Source organism: Drosophila mauritiana, unplaced genomic scaffold (genome assembly GCF_004382145.1).
Source record: "Drosophila mauritiana strain mau12 unplaced genomic scaffold, ASM438214v1 U_238, whole genome shotgun sequence".
In the NCBI taxonomy this organism is placed as follows: Eukaryota; Metazoa; Arthropoda; class Insecta; order Diptera; family Drosophilidae; genus Drosophila; species Drosophila mauritiana.
In genome coordinates, this window is record NW_022881372.1 from 56,196 (window position 1) to 63,410 (window position 7,215).

The 7,215-nt window shown below is 44.1% G+C and overlaps 1 pseudogene; it reads right to left on the bottom strand.

Moving 5' to 3' along the window:
• Window positions 1-149: 149 nt before the first annotated feature.
• On the bottom strand, window positions 150-2,493 carry LOC117149522 (annotated as a pseudogene).
• Window positions 2,494-7,215: the final 4,722 nt, after the last annotated feature.

The window sequence follows — 7,215 nt, forward strand, 5'->3', positions numbered from 1 at the left end:
TTGGTGGAAAAAACCTATAATTCTGGTGAACACACCTCCGTGTAACTTGCTCCTCCTAGTATTCCAAACGTGTGTGCATTGCGTTGTCGTCGTCTTCAGTTCTTCTGTGTGAAAATATAATTTTCCGAAGCAGCCACTTCACAAGTGGTTTACTGGAGTGTATGCCTTCTTTTCGGCGGTGTTCTGGTTTCAAAACTATATTGGTTTATAGTTTGATTCTCTTCCTCCGTGTCCCATTCCTTATCGTCATCCACATCCATCACCATTATGCCATTCAGTGTGGGAAACTTTATGACGGGCAAAGTTATGCCCTGCTGATTGCCTTCATTCATCAGCTTCTGGATGAGATTGGCGATATCCTCGCGCTTCTTGGTTACTGTGAGCAGGTCAAACCAATCGATCAGCTCCCTAATGGGCAGCTTATAGTTAACGATGGGTTTTGTGAAGAATTGCTCCGCATACTGCAGCAGATAGAGGCCGCAATCGGTGAGATTCTCCTGCTGCGGCACCTCCACAATGAGACCTGGCATATTATCCCCGTTGAAGATGCGCGCCCGCTCTTTCGGATACTTTGCCTTGTACTCGAAGTTGAGGTAATCATGCAATATGGCAATATCTCGATCGCGTGAGTTGCCCTCCAACGAATCGAAGATGAGAATCAATGGCTGTTTGATTGGAATGTCTTCGCCGGGTGTCTGTACATCATGGTTAACCACGGAGGTCTTCAGGTTTGGAAAACATATAATGGCCAGTATCCAATGGGACTTCTCGTTGAATGGTATTATGATGAAATCCTTCTCGAATATATTCACGGTTCGTGTCCACTTCTTTACCCTTTCGTGACGCCTCTTGGCCACCGGCTCCTTCGTGTTGTTGGGACTCGTCTCTGTGGTCAATCTCATGTGGAAAAATGTGCTAAAGAGTCCTATCGCGCTGACCCTCTGGTATGATGTTATTCTTTAGCCAGCGCAGATAAAAATCAATGATTATGTCGTTCAGAAATGAGCCTTCCTTGAGACACATATAGTCCTTAATGGTGATGCTCAGGCCACCGGTTCCGGTGGGCGGATATGTGAAAAGCGTTGGATTCTCGTCGACGGAGAGTCTTCCCTCTGTTTGGCCATTGGCGGCGGCGGTGGTCTCCTCATCCTCGCTGCTCAACAGCACAATGACTTCATCGTCAAAGTCCCTGCTTATTATCCAGTTGATGTTCCGGCGCAGGCGACTCTTCTCTGCGCGTTCTGCAGGTGTGGGTATAGTGTCACTAGTTGCTTTCTCGGCTGGCGCCGGTATGGATGCAACATTCGGTTGCACCCGCGATTGAGATCCACCAGCTGTCTCTTCCGATTTCTTGCTAACAGTGGCATGTGCGACTTGGTCCTTCGACTGGATTGACTGGGAGCTTGCGACAGCGTCTCCAGCTGGTTGCACGCCCTGGAGACCATTGCTCTTCTTTGGAGAATTTGAGGTGTTACCCGTGGGGGTTTGATTTCCCTGTTTATTGCCAGATGAACCTGGGTTGTCTTGAGCACCAGCAACTTGATAACCATTGCTGTCCTCTGCAGAATGACACTTCTTCTGTTTCTTGGTCTTGGGAGTATTGTCGTCTTGATCCACCGACGATATCACTTGGGCAGTACTACTCTTCTTTGGAGAATTTGAGGTGTTACCCGTAGGGGTTTGACTTCCCTGTTTATTGCCAGATGAACCTGGGTTGTCTTGAGCACCAGCAACTTGATAACCATTGCTGTCCTCTGCAGAATGACACTTCTTCTGTTTCTTGGTCTTGGGAGTATTGGCGTCTTGATTCGCCGACGATATCGCTTTGTCAGCATTGGTGTCTCCCGGAGCGCGATGTCTTTTCTTGTGCTTCTTGCCTTTGGTTGCAGATGGCTGGCAACCATTGTTGGCCACCGAAGTCTCCGATGGCTTGACAACCGCACGAGATGGTGGCACTTCAACGGGCACCGCGTTGGGAAGAGCGGCACCAGCGGACGCCTTTGACTGATGCACCTTCTTGTTGAACTCCTCCGCATGGGCAATCGTATCGGCAATGGTATCACCGATGGCGAAGCCCACCGAGACCCCCGATGGCTTGACAACCGGAAGAGATGGTGGCTCTTCAACGGGCACCGCGTTGCGAGGAGCGGCATCAGCGGACGCCCTGGACTGATGCACCTTCTTGTAGAACTCCTCCGCCTTGGCAATCTTATCGGCAATTGTATCACCGATGGCGAATCCCACAGAGACCACCAAATGGATAATACCACCGGCATTCTCCATGCAATCAATCGTGATGTTATCCTCCATATGAAGGTTCATCTTGAGAAACAGCTTTTGCACTGTAAACGCATGGATGGGCAGCTTGAAGGTGACGATGTGCTGCTTTCCAGTGCTGTAGATAATGAGCACCTTGGCACTCCGTTTGTCCTTATCCGTGTCGGCTCGATTGATCAGCAATTGACGGGAGACTATAATGAAGTCGTTATGGGCGATTCGACTTACCATTTTCGGAGCCGATTCAACACAACATATGTACGCTAACGTTATGAATGTTATGAACGTTATGGGCTCATCTGAAACTGAAGTTTCAGAATACGATTGCAAAGTCTCGGGCTGCTTGATGTGCAAGTTCACTGGATGGGTGAAGTCACCTTACACGGTGACTTCGATCACTATATTCCTTTCATTTTGCAACCAGTGTGATTTATGCGATTTTTTTTTTTTTTTTTTATGAATTTTTTTTTTATTTATTGAATCTTTTTGTATAAGAACTAAAAATAAAAATAATAATACTCCTAGGTACGCTACCTCATCTGCTTTCGGGAGTGGTATGTTGTTCAACAAGAGCGGAGGACAGTCTTGTCTGTTTAGAGTAAACGTCACGTGCTTGCATTTTTGCTCGTTTACTTTTATTCGCCAGTCAGAGAGCCACTTCTCAATGTCGATGAGGTACAGTGCCATTTGTGCTGTAGCTTGGATAGGGGACCTTGAACGGTTAAGGATAGCTGTATCGTCGGCAAATGTGGATACCGTTAAGCGACTATTTGTAGGGATGTCGGCTGTATAGATGAGGTATAAGGTTGGTCCAAGAACGCTGCCTTGGGGGACTCCAGCCTCAATTGTATGATCAGTGGAAGTGGCAGTGTTGCACCGTACTGCAAACTTTCTGTCATAGAGGTAAGACTTTAGAAGTTTGTGTGTGCTTTCGGGTAGGGATGTTTTGATTTTAAACATTAGGCCGTCGAGCCAGACTCTGTCGAATGCTTGGGATACGTCTAAAAATACTGCTGTACAGTATTCGCGATATTCAAATGCAGTTCTTATTTCCGTTGTAATACGATTCACCTGTTCAATGGTTCCATGGCTTTCGCGAAATCCAAATTGGTGGGCTGGGATTATATTGTGGTATATCAGATGTTGATTAAGACGGATCAGCAGGCATTTTTCGAATAGTTTCGAAATACATGAGAGTAGACTTATTGGTCTGTAAGATGAAGCGACTGTGTGGTTCTTACCAGGCTTTGGAATCATTATGATAATCGACCTCTTCCATCGTTGTGGAAAGTAACCAAGTTTGGTGATGGCATTAAAGAGCTTGGTTATGTAGCGAACTGCAGAATGTGGCAGCTGGATGATCATTTCCGGTGTTATAAGGTCGCAGCCGGGGGATTTTTTCGGGCTGAGATTGTCTTTGATTATTTTAGTTACTTCTTTAGGACGAAACACAATTGGGGTGTGTTGCTGGTGGCGGTTTACGGGATAGGACGGCAGCGCGAATGTACTAGTAGCCTGGTTTGGCGTGAACATATTTTGTAGGTGAGCGGCAAATGTGGTGGCTCTGTCTTCATCACTACGGGCCCAGCCACCTGAGGAATTCCTTATCGGCAAAACGGTTTCAGTCGGTGGGCGAAGAGTTGAGTGGGCTCGCCACAGTGACTTTTGTTTTGTGCCTGTCGGTGTGAGTTGCTCTATGTATCGGCGCTGATCGTCGCCCTCTTCTTGTTTCAGAGCGTTGGCCAGTTTCCGTGTGGCTACTTTTAGCTTTTGTTTTGCAGTCGGGGATCTGGAAGATTGCCATTCTCTGCGTAAGCGTCGTTTTACGTGGACGAGTTGCTCGATTTGTACGTTGGTCTTTTTTGAATTAATTGTATTATTTGTTACTTTGGGTGTTGCAGTAAGAGCTGCTGCAGTAAGGATGGATTGCAATGCACACGTGCAGCTCTCTATATCAGATTCAGTATTGAGTTTTGGGCTTAGCTCAATATGTGAACTTATATATTTTTTATACCTGAGCCAGTTGGTTTTGTGAGAAGTCAATCTGAATGGTGGTTTCACGTTTTCTGCGTACAGGCGGAGGTGAATTAGTACAGGCGAGTGATCAGATGACAGATCCGGCAGACATTCAGCTTTAACCAAACTGCGGGAAATATTTTTCTGCGATATTTGATACCACAAAAATTTGGTTTCTCCCGATTTTATGATTTGTTTAAACGGCGTACCAAGTATCCAAAAATCATCTGAGAGATCGCGTGCGGAAGGAGGCCGAGTGTCGGAGTGTTAACAGAAGGATCTCGGAAGTGTGAACGCGCGGTCAAACGAGAATACCATATGCACAATATTGACCCTGATGTTGAAAGAAGAAGCACCATTATCACCCCTGTGGAAATTCCGTTAAATTACGTTTCGGCCATTCCTTCGATGTGGCCGTCACTTCATTCCAGGGGGGAGGAGTTACCGATATCGCAGTACAGAGTATAATAAATGAAATGAAAGTAAATGAAATATTAACCAAGTAACCTCTGATTAAAGTGTGTGGTAATCTGCTGGATAGGCTGAGTGGTGTGGAGGCACCCGAGAAAGCAGCCCAGAGGATTGTGTGGCAACCGTACCATTAGTAGGCCAAGGCCAAAAAGGAAGAATACGGACCACCGCGCCCAGTTCAACTGTTCACTAAATTCACTCGTCACAAATGAAACATAAACGAGCATTAAACATAAACTAATATAAAAAAAATATTGTCCACAATTATTATTCGAATTTTCTAAAAAATCTTTATCTTTTCTCAGATTTTCAGATGAGTACACACCTCAACACGCATACATCAATTGTCAAGGTTGAGTGAAACCACATTTACATCCAGTTTACGCTCTTCGAAGATTAAAAATAAATACCGCAAATACCTTATAATTAGTTAGCGCTTTCCTAAAAAAATTAAATTCCGCTGATACGTTTCAAGTATTAAGTGAACAACTCCGGTGCCATTGGCATACTAACATATAGCAGCACTTTTTTTCTATGTTTATGTTTATGTTTATGCAACCAATAAGGCCCAAGGCGGATGTAACATGATCGTACACTTGAAGGCTACAAAGTATAAGTGCATGGTCAGCATTCCCACGCCGACCAAATGCATAATACATAAGTACATAGATCGCTCTCTCGATAAGCCTAGATATATAAGATATACATACATAAGAAAGCCGCTCCGCCGCTGGCGTATCCGGCAGCGCAGCTACGCGGCTTAGCCTAAGACGAAATATATTCAAAACTCACAACGCCAACGCCATTTCCGCCAAACAAAAATTTAATAAAAATCAAATAAAAACCTAATTCAGCCTGACGGCTGCAATCAAAACCAAAAGACTTGTGTTATCAATGAACGACCCATTACATGGCGACCGTGACAGTCGTCCAACGATGGACAAATTAACGAAATAAAAAACACATATTGGAGGAAAACTGGAATGGAAGGCTGAGGAAGAAGACCGAGGAATCATTACATGGAACTTACAATTGCCAAAACTAAGGAAATATCTGAGTGAGTAGAGTTGTATTGAGTTATGGGAAAACACCGTGGCGGTCTAAATACCAAGCTGAACAAACGTATAGCCCACGTAAGGTGGCTAATATACGGTCAGCAAACGCCACCGGTTTGGTCGAAAGCTCTAAGGCTACATGCAGAGCTAGACCACTTGCTTCAATATCAGGAAGAATTGAAGACCCAAAAACTCGAGAAAACTTACTCAGAAAATACTAAAAATATAACAATAATTAATGAAGTTCCAAAACCAAAGGCATGTCCAGCACCAGCACCAGCACTAACGAAGGCTAAAAAGTCCTGCCCCCCGGACTGTGAAGGAGTCTGGAGTCCTCACTGCCTGGGGACTTGTGAGCAGCCATCAACATCATCAGCAGCCCAGAAATAGACAGCAGCGAGGGAGTATCAGCGTGCCACCCCCGGCGACGCCCAGCTGACACCAGGAGATGAACATCAGCAGCACTAAAATATTTACTAATTAACAATAAATATAAATATATATATATATAAGAAAAATTTTAAGACACATTGTAAAATGGAGCATAAACTACTATGCCCTGTTAACCCAATATGTCCCGTGAAGCACAATACAAGTAGTATTGTAGTATGCACACATATCGGTTAATTACTGTACTGTATAATCATAACTTAAAAGCACATTGTAGCACTTCGTTACAATGTGTACATATACAGTCAAGCCCTAGTGTATGTGTAATACAAAGCTCCCACCTGCATATATATATTTGTCTCCAATATATCACTAGAATTAATTTCAATATAGATGTCTTAAACAACCACATAAGTAACATAGCCGAAAGCATCTTAATAACTAAGTTAAATCTTATACCCAAATTAAAATTGTCAGAAAACGAGATAAAATCTATCAACGAATTCATAATAAAACAAGATCATTCGAGCAGATGAATATAAAAAACACTTTCGAAGACATAAACCTGCACAAACTCTATATACAAGCCTTATCAGGCCAAGATGACATCATCACCATGAAGACTTCGGCTACAAGTCACCTCTTCACAATTTATATATTATTCGTATTCCTGACCATATGCACAATATTGACCCTAATGTTGAAAAGAAGAAGCACCATTATCACCCCTGTGGAAATTCCGTTAAATTACGTTTCGGCCATTCCTTCGATGTGGTCGTCACTTCATTCCAGGGGGGGAGGAGTTACCGATATCGCAGTACAGAGTATACACGATTCGGTACCACCCGCCAAGCTGCCAAAACAGTCATTGCCCTTATGAGCTGATTCGAAACTGCTACTATGTTGCAAATGCAGACACAGCACTTTGACAGGATGTGATTGCGACAATTCTCGATTAAGAAACAAGAACCGCCGCACCAGCACTTCGATATATACATGTTGCCAA